Source organism: Crinia signifera, chromosome 1 (assembly GCF_055691185.1).
Source record: "Crinia signifera chromosome 1, ASM5569118v1, whole genome shotgun sequence".
Lineage (NCBI taxonomy): Eukaryota > Metazoa > Chordata > Amphibia > Anura > Myobatrachidae > Crinia > Crinia signifera.
This window is the reverse complement of record NC_139217.1, coordinates 318,506,516-318,519,389: the sequence shown is the minus strand read 5'-3', so window position 1 is coordinate 318,519,389 and position 12,874 is coordinate 318,506,516.

The window sequence follows — 12,874 nt, the reverse complement described above, 5'->3', positions numbered from 1 at the left end:
GGATCAAGTATTGAAACTTTATGTGAAACCACATATATATATATATATATATATATATATATATATATATATATATATATATATATATATATATATATAAATATGTGTGCGTGGAGGGAGGCAGTTGGCAGTTTACCCTAAGGCGGTAGTCTTTTTAATACGTAAGTACCATAGTTTCTTTTACATCTAAGATTACCATGTTTCTCTGTATAGGGTACTGTGATCAAAGCTTTTCTTTGATTAACATTTTATTTCTTTTTTTAAACCTTTTATTTCATATACAAGTAATCCAAACCTGTGGTGACATATTTCTTTTTCTTGCTCATTATATTACCCCAGGCTATCCTATTTCCTTGCATTTCTGGCATATATTTTTCATGATGTTGATTTATAGTTTGAATACTTTAAATATCTATCAGGCTTGCAGTGAATTTCAAATACTTTTCAGCTTACAGGTCATTACAGGATTGTTAGTTACATTTCTATCATTTCAAATGCTCAAGGGAGACATACAAGCTAACACATTATGAAATTAAACTTGAAGAGGCGAGCTGCTGTAATCCCATTAACCTCGTGTCATAGTTGTGTTTTTGTATTCATTTACAAATAAATCCCTTTACAAAATGTGTGATTACATTACTGATTATTTTGCAATGTATTACTGAATTTAATTTAAGGGAACTCTGCAGATCCATATAAGAACATGTGCCACCCAATATACACTCACATTATGCACAAGGTTTCACTGCTCTTTTTAATAAGGGAACACAGGAATATGAAAGTAAGAAAGGGATGCATGGCATTTACCTTTATGCAATTACAACTCAATTTAGGAACTGAATTTAAGCTGTAGCCATTAGCAAAGAATCATATAGTATGTTGGAACCAGGGGCCCTGATTCTAATTGACATGATAACCTGCACTGCTCGCAGCCTATCGAGTCCTTGTAACGCCGCCCAGCGGCAGTGGAGAATTCATGCCCCCCGCTGCCGTTTCCCCTTGCAATCTTGTGAGGGGATGTGTCTCGAAGATGCATCCCCTCGCTTGTAGCCAGAAAATTAATTCAGTGGTCGGCGACCATTGAATGAATTTTCCAGGGCTCGCAAATATAAGTCAGTGGAGACTAACTTATATTTACAGGCTTCTGGTCGAAGATAGGACGGGTGGCTGACGTTGTGTGATGTCAGCCGCCTGACCTCAGCACACCTTCTCCCGCCCCATCACATGTGAACGCCCAGTGTTCCCATGGGTGGCACCCAACTCTGACTACCCACGCCCCCAGCCCGCATCGCTCTGTGTGAACAGCTTGGCAACTATGCAAGTCACCCAGGAACCCTGCACATGTGCATAAATCATTATGTGCATGCGCAGTCAAAAAACATCAATGCGAGGGGAAACAAATGAACCAGAATGACCCTCATAGTCATGTGCACCAAATGGCACACACTACTGCTAGACACCATCCCCTTGTGCAGAAACCATTAGTGCTGTCACCATTATGATGAATTTATTTTATAGTGAGTGCTACACAGTGTGCCAAGTGATGAGGAGCGTGCTGATATGTCTTCTGAGTACTAGATGGAAGCTTGATTAAAGATAGGATCAGAATCTACTTATTAATTTAGCACCTTCTAGTAGATAATATAATCTTATTGGTTGCCCATAGCAACATCCCATCTTCAATTGAAATCACAACTTAGTAAATAAACCCAAAATAGTCACAGACAAAAAAGGCCACGTTATTGCACTTTTCCATGAAATCTTTGCCATGTAAGGGAGGCATTGTATAGGTAAGAGGCTTGTCCAGGAGATATAGAGAGAATAGGGGGTAGATTCTCTAAGAATCTCCGCCCCCCCTTCGCCGCCCATCGCATTTATAATTATCGCATATGTTGTAACATATGCGATAATTATAGCAAAGGACAGCTCTTGCGTTAAGAGCTGTCCTTTGCGGTGAGAGTCGCCGGGTCCCAGCAGGTCCCGGCGGCTCCCCCCTCCCTCACACACCCGGCGCTGCTGCTGCTGCGCCGGGCTCTCCTCCTCCCTGCACCTGGAAGAGGATCAGTGCAGGGAGGAGGTCACAGGTCCGGGCAGCACAGCTCTGTGCTGCCTGGACACAGGTGAGGGGGTGATGCGGGGCGGCGTGGGGCAGTGAAGGGTTGCGGTAGAAGCCCATTGGCTTCTATGGGGCATCGCCAGATTTTTCTGGCGATGCCCCCCGCCGCGGTAACCCGGCGGGTGATGCTTACAGCATCCCAAAATGCGGTAAAAACCCCGTTAACGAGGTTTTTACCGCATTTTTCGCTTAGAGAATCTCCCCCTAGGAGAGGGAGGATAATTAGTCATGGTAGCCTTGGGAGCTAGAGATGGAGAAGCAGAGAGGAAAAAGTTAAAATAAAGCAGGTGATGTCAGATAGGTGGAATGGGGAGTTGGAGAAGTTAGAAATATCACAACAGTGCATGAAGACTAGATCAAGTGAGTTCCCATGGAAGGGTGAACAGGTTGGTACAGTCATATGGCTTGGACCACAAATGTAGAGAATGTAATGGATGGTTCTTGAATATGGGTTGATAGGAGTAAATGGATAAAAGAAAACCAGAAGCACAGTGGCAAAACTCCTAGAGGCATTGGAGGTTGTGGCTGCCGGGCTTCAGCTATCAAAGGGGCTCCAGAAAAGGGGGCTGCTGAACTAGGACAGATCTCCCTTCACTCATTTCATAGATATTTTATAAAGTCACAAACCCCCTTTGCAGCCTCCTTGAGCTGCAGGTGGTTATTTACTAAAATGGGAGATCTATTAAAGATCGGATGTTGCTATGGGCAACCAATCAGATTATTTCTATTATCTTCTAGAAGGTGCTAAATAAATATAGGTAGATTCGGATTGGTTGCTATAGGCAACATCCCATCTTCAATAGAAATCCTATCTTAGTAAAAAAAAAAAAAAAAAGAAAAGTCTTCAAGTGTCAGATAACAGATCGAAGTGTTGATATAGTGATCTACTGCTCTGTTGCTGTGTATTAAAACCTATACACACTAGAAGATATGAAACACAAAATATATTGGTGAATAATTTACCTTGAGCTGATCATGAAAGATATTGTGCATACACACTGAAATATTTTCTGAAAGATATGAAAGACGAAAGATATCGGCTAAATTCCACAGTGTGAGGCAACAGCCGGCCGGGGGGTGAGGTGACAGCTGGCGAGAGTAGGGGAGGTGATGGAAGATGAGAGGGGTGGAGGTGATGGCAGATAAGAGGAAGGAGGTGAGAGGGTGTATGATGATGGGGGTGAGGTTATGGGGGGCAAGAGGGGGTGAGGTGATGGTACAAAATGGGATGAGGTGATGGGGAAAGAGGAGAGGTTAAGGAGAGGAGGCAGGTCTATTTTTACCAGCATCAGTGGCCTCCCATTCACCGGCACACGGCTCTCCTTTGGATAGCTTTCTTACTCCCCTGTGAATCTCCATCTTTAAGCGCCAAGTCCTGCCGTGCGTGTTCCTCTCTCCAGTCTCCACCACACCGGCTGCAGCTCCAGTTGTGCTCTCCACATCGGCCACTGAAGTTGTTCTCTCCCTGGTGCTTTTATGGTGGTCCCAGGCTGCTGCTGAAGTTCTCTCTCAGCCTAGCACTGCTGCGGTTTTAGCACTGCTTACACGTAATGCCCACACCAGTTGCCGACAGTAGTAGCGCTGCATACACATAAAGCCCACACCAGTTGCCGATACTAGTATCGCTGCTTACACATAACGCCCACGCCAGTTGCCAACAGTAGTAGTGCTGCATACATGTAGCACCCACGTCAGATGCTGACAGTAGTAGTGCTGCTTGCATATAACACCCACACCAGTTGCTGATAGTAGTAGCACTGCTTACAGATAACGCCCACACCAGTTACCAGTTGCCGACAGTATTTTAGTCTCTCTCACACATATATTTACCTCATTCTGGCAGATCATCCTCTCCTTCCTTACATCAGCCCTTAGTCCTGTGCAGCTCCACCCCACTGGCCTATGTAGCTCCTGTGGATCTTCATGCGCTGGGACCCGGGTAGGAGCAGTGGCTACTGCAGCTGAAGTGACAGGAGCTGGGGAGGTTCCAGGTAGCAGTTGCAAGTCACTATCTCTCATGTCACTTGTCACTGCCACACCCTGAACAATGTGCACAAGCGAAATGAGCGAGATTGACCTGATTGAGCTGCATGTCCAGAAGATGCCGACGGTCATTAACAATGCACGAGGGCATATTGCTAAAAAGTCCCTTTCTGACCGATATTGATGCTAATATCTTCTAGTGCAGGGCTGGGCAATTGCGGCCCTCCAGATGTTGATGAACTACACATCCCAGGATGCTTAGCATTAGTTTTGCTATGTGGCCATGCTGAAACTGATGCAAGGCATGCTGGGATGTGTAGTTCATCAACATCTGGAGGGCCGCAATTAACCAGCCCTGTTCTAGTGTGTATGGGCCTTTAAAGAATGGAGACCATAAATTGTTTTAATGAAATGCACTATTATAATAAACTTTTAGGGGGCTCCTTATCAATGCTTGGAGAGAGATAATGTACCAATCAATCTGCTCATAAATGAGGCATCCAATGGAGAGAGTAGAAGGTTTTGTGGTGTCATAGAGGCAAATCCAGGTTTCTACAATGGACAGGAGATTCAGGGAGTTGGAGATACAAAACGGGTCATGGGTATAGATTAAATGTGACTTTCATAATGATATTTGAATCTTATTTGCAGTGTTCTTATTTTCACTAATGATTCCCAGTGGCTGGAGACAACTCAAGCATTAAGCATCTGTATGTGTGATTAGTGTTCAGGTTTTAGTAGACTTGAAAGCCAGAGTTATCAACTTTTTTATCATCTGTATATATTGTTATATATTGTTCCTTCCAATAGATGTCTCCATTCCATTAGGGCTAGCTAGTTATCAATTGGCCATCTCCTGAATCATTTAGCTCGGTTAGAGATAACGTCTAGGAGTAGGCACCAGGGTGTAATGATTGTTTATTATGTTGTCTAGCTCAAGCAGTAGTTACAGAAGCATCAACTTTAACCACAAAAGCTTGAACAGGATCTTGCTTGAAAAGTTGAATCTGCGAAAAACGGATGCTAAATTGTCAAATTCACGATCCACAGCTGCATTGTATAGGTGTGTCCTGATATTTTCACATGAGCACACATTGAATACATTGAATAACCCATTAAGCAACCTCCAAGCTACAGGTTGATAAAGATTGAAATTTTATGTGAAAATATAAAGTGTGGAAGTTAGCAAACCAAACTATAAACCTAATAAATCTATAATCCTAAACTAAGTTTATTGAAATCCAGACTTTGACATGAATGAAGATGACAGTTAATAATTTGACCGCTATCAGTCCACATGCATTAGGTTGACGAGAACAACAGGTCAGCACAAGAAAAAAAGGAAAAAGGGGGGTTAAACTGCGCTAGGGTCATAAACATGCAACAGGTGTAGAAAAATGACAATTTTATTAAACCAAGAGCACTTGGTATTAAAAAGGCAATATTATATTGTTAAATGATAAAAAGGTACTGCTATTATTAAGCAAGTTCCAATGTTAAAAGATATATAGTCACCCACAGTCCAATGCTGTTTTCCTGTCCAGTGTCCGTTCCTAGTGTGCTTCCCTTATGCCCCTTTCAGACCGCACTAAAAAAACGGTATATTGCCGATTTTTAACCGTTTTGAAACAGTATTCTGTGCGGTCTGAAAGGTGCAAAGTGATTTTACCATTTCCAAAAAAAACGCTTTTTGGAAACGGTAAAAAAGCAGGGTCCTACCCGTTTCAGACCCGTTATTTAGGTGTCAAAATGGATCTGAAGCGGTATTCTACCCCCCCCCCCCCCCCAGCGCAGGGAAGGGAATGGTCATGCTGGGGGTCCCTGCAAGTGTCCGCCGGAGCACAGTGTGTCCTGCCCCGGCGAGAGCGGGGGCTGCTGCTACTGCTGACGGTGCAGTCCTGCGCCGAGGAGGTGAGCGGGGACGGGCAGCTCAGGCTGGGGTGCAGGCGGCTGTCTGCCTGGACTCACCGGTTCTGGAGCAGCAGCGGTTCAGCAGCGGAGTGCGGGCAGCGGGAGCATGACGTGGATGTCCCGCTGCCTCCTCGCCCTCTGTGGGGGTGGGAGAGACGGCGCTGGGCACAGGCAGCAGCAGCGCAGCAACAGTGTGAAAAGCGGTAAAGCACCCCCCTTCCAATGCTCGTAGAGACAGTCTGACACAGGCAGCAGCAGCGCAGGGTGTGCTGATGATGAGAGGGACGGAGAGCAGCCAGCGGTCCGCAGATGGAGAGCGGGCAGGGGGGCGAATGGTGAGGTGATGCCCCCAATCACCTCACCATGCGCCCCCCTGCCCACTCTCCATCAGCTGGACCGCTGCAGTCCCTCTCAACATCAGCACACCCTGCGCTGCTGCTGCCTGTGTCGGACTGTCTCTACGAGCATTGGAAGGGGGGGGGGGGGGCTTTACCGCTTTTCACACTGTTGCTTTCACACCGCAAACCTGCTTTAGACCAGGTATTTACATGCGGTGTGAAAGGGGTTAAACTTGTTCTGACCCGTTTCAAAAACCATTTTAAATACCTGGTCTGAGCAGGTTTTGCGGTGTGAAAGCAGCATTAGTGTCCCAATGTTTAAGGCAGATGATCTCCAATCCAGGGACTCTATTTAGGGAGAGACTGCGCTCTCCTGCTGAAGAATTGCTGGCTGTTTGTAGTCCCAATGGAAGGTAGCTGCTGGAGTAGTATGGGAGCTGGTCCGGTCACAGTATGTATAAGGCAGTAGGTGGGTTTGGCCTGCTGTAAGTGACCTATTATTATTTTATTTTTTTTAAAGTGTGGTTTTACTGTGTTTTTGACCTTTGTAAATCAGAACTCCCAGGAAAATGGTGACATCACTGCTGTTTTGTAAGCTTGCCACCTAGTAAATGTCCTGCATAGTCCAATCCTACCAAGAGCTAACAATGACAAATCATTTTATCATTTTCTGGAGTTTAGCCACATTCCAGACAATCAGTCCAGATTCACCCACACTTCACGGAAAATATTTTTTACCCTGGAGTATTATGTCAATCACATTGTTTACAAAAAAAAAACTGGGGTAGATGTATGAAGCAGTGATAAAGGAGAAGTAAGCCAGAAAAGTGGTGCATGACAACCAATCAGCTGCTCTGTATAATTTTCTATTATGCAACCTATATTTGTTAATTCAGTGCTGATTGGTTGCCAAGGGCCACTTTTCCTCTAGCTCACTTCTCCCTTATCACTGCTTCATACATCTACCCAACTGTAACAAAATCAGATCATGGTTTTTATAGCATTTCACAATTATGTAATGATATGGCATGTTAAACTTCCTCGGGACTACAGTTCTATCATATTTCCAATGTAATTTATTAATTCATATTTGAAACCAAATTTGTACACTGAAATTGGTGTCACAGGGGAAGCTAATTAGTGCTTTAATTATGTTTTGAAGACATACCCTGAAATGCAAAGGACCTATTTTTCTTGTATCGCTGTGCAGTTATAGAGTCTAACTTATGGTGCAACAGGGCCTCATGTGGAGAGAAGCTGGGTGGCACTGCCCTGCCTGTAACTACCGAGTGCCTGCTAGCTAAGAGGAATACTTAATTAAGATGAATATCTTTAAACTATACCGGTACAGTAATTAAAATAAATTTAATTCTGTCACTGATAGTTAATTCATTTTACCACAAATAAGCAGCAAACCAATTAAAATGATATTACACAGAAAGCATTGCTTACTTTGGAATAATACATCTGAGAGTTCTAGGTCATTTGTTGTTGAGCGAAACAAGTCTTATATCAGTACAGGGGCGGATTGGCCATTATATCCACCGGGAGGTTTCCCGGGAGGCCGAGGCCAGTGAGGCCGAAAATGAAATACAGAAAATAATTCACCTACTCTCCCCAAGTCATTCCCTGGCCGGGCCGTCCCCTCCCCATGTATTATTCATAAGCATTGATTCGCCGCTGCTGGATGTAGCTCAGCCTCCGCCTGCCCACTGTCCTCCTCTCGCACAGCTGCCCCGCCTCCTCCTCTCCATATAGTACATTAGACAGGCCCTGGGGAGGTGTGCACCAAGGGACACATGCCAGGACCTACAGAATACTCCCCAAGCAGGACACTCCCCCCTTCCGCACAAGCAATGCACTCCCGCCCCGAGCAGCGCACTCACCCTCCCGCCTCGATCAGCGCACCCCCCCTCCCGTCCCGAGCAGTGCACTCACCCCTTCAGCCCCCTAGTCGGATTATGAGGGGAGACGCAGCCGGGACCGAAAAGGGGCGGGGCTTCGGTCGGAGGGGGCGGAGCTAACAGGGCTACAAGGGAGCTGGCTGATGATGGAAGACTGACTGACTGATGGAAAAAGCAACAGGTCAGGAGAGAATGAGCTGCCTGCCACCTGAACTAGGTGAGTAACATGTGATTGTAATGCAACTGGTGTCGGCATATGTACAGGAAGCTCTACTACTGTCAGCTACTGGTGTCGGCAACTGGTGTCGGCATATGTACAGGCAGCGCTACTACCGCCAGCGGGAAAAAGAAGTTATTCACTAGGAATAATCAGGCGCCTGGTACTGGTGTGGGCATATGTACAGGAAGCACAACTACTGTCAGCAACTGGTGTCGGCATATGTACAGGCAGGCATGCTACTACCGTCAGCAACTGGTGTGGGCGTTATATATAAGCAGCGCTACTCCTGTCGGCAACTGGTGTGGGTGTTACGTATAAGCAGCGCTACTCCTGTCGGCAATTGGTGTGGGCGTTACGCATAAGCGGCGCTACTCCTTTCGGCAACTGGTGTGGGGTTACATATAAGCAGCGTTACTCCTGTCGGCAATTGGTGTGGGCGTTACGCATAAGCAGCGCTACTCCTGTCGGCAATTGGTGTTGGCGTTACGCATAAGCAGCGCTACTACTGTCAGTAACTGATGTGGGGGTTACATATAAGCAGTGCTACTCCTGTCGACAATTGGTGTGGGCGTTACGCATAAGCAGCGCTACTCCTGTCGGCAATTGGTGTGGGGGTTACGTATAAGCAGCGCTACTCCTGTCGGCAATTGGTGTGGGCGTTATGCATAAGCAGCGATACTACTGTCGGCAATTGGTGTTGGCGTTATGCACAAGCAGCGCTACTCCTGTTGGCAACTGGTGTGGGGGTTACGCATAAGCAGCGCTAATACTGTCGGCAGCTGGTGTGGGGGTTACATATAAGCAGCGCTACTCCTGTCGGCAATTGGTGTGGGGGTTAAGTATAAGTTGCGCTACTACTGTCGGCAATTGGTGTGGGGGTTACGTATAAGCAGCGCTACTCCTGTCGGCAACTGGTGTGGGGGTTACGTATAAGCAGCGATACTAATGTCGGAAATTGGTGTGGGCGTTATATATAAGCAGCACTACTCCTGTCGGCAATTGGTGTGGGTGTTACGCATAAGCAGCGATACTACTGTCGGCAATTGGTGTGGGCGTTATATATAAGCAGCGCTACTCCTGTCGTTAATTGGTGTGGGTGTTAAGCATAAGCAGCGCTACTCCTGTCGGCAATTGGTGTGGGCGTTATATATAAGCAGTGCTACTTCTGTCGGCAATTGGTGTGGGCGTTACGCATAAGCAGCGCTACTCCTGTCGGCAGCTGGTGTGGGGGTTACGTATAAGCAGCGCTACTCCTGTCGGCAATTGGTGTGGGCGTTACACATAAGCAGCGCTACTCCTGTCAGCAACTGGTGTGGGTGTTACGCATAAGCAGCGCTACTCCTGTCGCCAACTGGTGTGGGGGTTAGGTATAAGCAGCACTACTACTGTCAGTAACTGGTGTGGGGGTTACGTATAAGCAGTGCTACTCCTGTCGGCAACTGGTGTAGGGGTTACGTATAAGCAGCGCTACTCCTGTCGACAAATGGCGTGGGCGTTATATATAAGCAGCGCTACTCCTGTCGGCAGCTGGTGTGGACGTTACACATAAGCATCGCTACTCCTGTCGGCAATTGGTGTGGGCGTTATATATAAGCAGTGCTACTCCTGTCGGTAACTGGTGTGGGTGTTACTCATAAGCAGCGATACTTCTGTCGGCAACTGGTGTGGGCACTACATATAAGCAGCACTACTACTGTCGGCAACTGGTGTGGAGGCTACGTATAAGCAGCGCTACTCCTGTCGGCAATTGGTGTGGGCGTTACGCATAAGCAGCGCTACTCCTGTCGGCAAATGGCCTGGGGCTTACGTATAAGCAGCGCTACTCCTGTCAGGATCTGGTGTGGGGGTTATGTATAAGCAGCGCTCCTCCTGTTGGCAGCTGGTGTGGGGGTTACGTATAAGCAGCGCTACTCCTGTCGGCAACTGGTGTGGGGGTTACGCATAAGCAGCGCTACTCCTGTCAGTAACTGGTGTGGGGGTTACGTATAAGCATCGCTACTCCTGTCGGCAATTGGTGTGGGGGTTACGTATAAGCATCGCTACTCCTGTCGGCAATTGGTGTGGGGGTTACATATAAGCAGCTCTTCTCCTGTTGGCAACTGGTGTGGGGGTTACGTATAAGCAGCGCTACTTCTGTCGGCATCTGATGTAGGGGTTACGTATAAGCAGTGCTACTACTGTCGGCATCTGGTGTAGGGGTTACGTATAAGCAGCGCTACTACTGTCGGCAACTGGTGTGGGGGTTACGTATAAGCAGCGCTACTACTGTCGGCAACTGGTGTGGGGGTTACGTATAAGCAGCGCTACTACTGTCGGCAACTGGTGTGGGGGTTACGTATAAGCAGCGATACTACTGTCGGCAACTGGTGTGGGGGTTACGTATAAGCAGCGATACTACTGTCGGCAACTGGTGTGGGGGTTACGTATAAGTTGCGCTACTACTGTCGGTAACTGGGCATTTTATATATATATGGAGTGGTCTGGCACTCTGGATGAAATTAACAGCCACCAGGGTGCCTTCCTAAAGGGTTAATAGTACTGGCTTTGGATTCAAAAATGTGGAATCACGAGGCGCACTCTCCGGATTTTTTTGAAAAAAATGAATTCAATCGCAGCATGCAGGAAATAGAATAGCTATGACCTGAGTTTTTCACCTATTTTCTGTATGCTGCGATTTAATACATTTTTTTTCAAAAGTGCCGCCTCATGATTCTACGTTTGTGAATCCAAAGCCAGTCATATATATATATTTGTCCAAATATCCCTGGTTGGGGATAAAGGGGGTTATTCACATTTGTTCGATCCTCCGTTCTTTCGCACGGAGGACCGATGTTGCGTTTCTGCGCAAGTGCAGACGTAGGGTGTGTGCACCCATGGCAAACTTTCGGTTCGGGGGGGGGGGAGAAAGGTGGGGGCGCTGGGCTGCCCCATGGGTTCCATGTTATGCTGGCTCCGCCCATTAATGATTTGCTACCGCCCACATGAGGCCACTTCCAGTTATTTTCCAGGGCCACTTTTATTCCCCAATCCGCCCCTGTATCAGTATATATTGTTGAAAGCAAGTTGTTAACATTCAGTTTGCCAGAGATTGGCAGCTACATATTGAAATCATCCAGCAAAGTAATCACTGTGGTAACTTCCATTAATACAATTAAAGACCTTGAGTCAACTACACACTGGGGAGGATGTTGTGGTACGATGAACCAATATCCATAAGAAAGCAATATACCCATTTAATAGGAACACATGAATATTAGACATGCTTCAGGAATACTGGTCATTAGGGGCCTTATTTTGGTTCATTCTTTCTGACAAAATCCTTCTTAGATGGACAAAACCATGTGCACTGCAGGGGGGCAGATGTAACATGTGCAGAGAGAATTAGATTTGGGTGAGTCATTTTGTTTCTGTGCAGGGAAAATACTGACTGCTTTATTTTTACACTGCAATATAGATCTCACTTTGAAGTAAAACCCCACCCAAATCTAATTCTCTCTGCACATGTTACATCTGCCCCACCTGCAGTGCACATGGTTTTGTCCATCTAAGAAGGATTTTGTCAGAAAGAATGAACCAAAATAAGGCCCTAAGTGCCTCAGCGATATCTCTAGTCATTTGGGGCATTTTTATCAAAGTTTTAGAGTGATAAAGTGAAGAGGGATAAACCACTAACTAATCAGTTCCTAAATATCAAATTACAAGCTGTGTTTAAAAAACCGATAGGAGCAGATTGGTTTGTAATGTACCTCTCTCCACTCTATCTCTCTTTGAGGTTTTATACATACACCTCATTGTGTATTGATAGGCTCTACTATTATGATTATTGGTTCAGCCAATAAAAATGTCTTAACTTTTGTAAAGCCTTTGAAATGGGGGAATATACAGGAAATACTGGGTACACTGACCAATATATAGTATTGAGTACCTGACAGTGGGGGTGTATTGTACCCACCCTCCCCCCGATATGTGTATGAACAACATCGTTCAGAAATATATCACATTGGCCCTGCAGGACAGCTGATGGTTATTATAGCTGCAGACCACCTGTACACTTTCTTGTACGTAGACTTTCTACCGATGACATCATGTGAACAGTTAATGATCGTCAAACAGGTCCGATACATTGGTCTAGTGTTTACCCAGCTTAAGTGTCATCATTTGTTATTTTGTTGAAAATTTACAGAAAATAGAGAATAAGCATTGTTTGAAAAAGAGGTAAAATATTGATTGTTAATAATTATAATAAAAATATATATTATTACCACCAACACGGTGAACAAGCATTATTTCACTGAAGTGGTTGTTTCACTTCAAAGTGTACCATTACTGTAACTTTTTTGTTAATTTTATGGTATTTGATTTAGTGTGTGCAGTGTTTCCCGCACATAAGAACAGGAGCAAG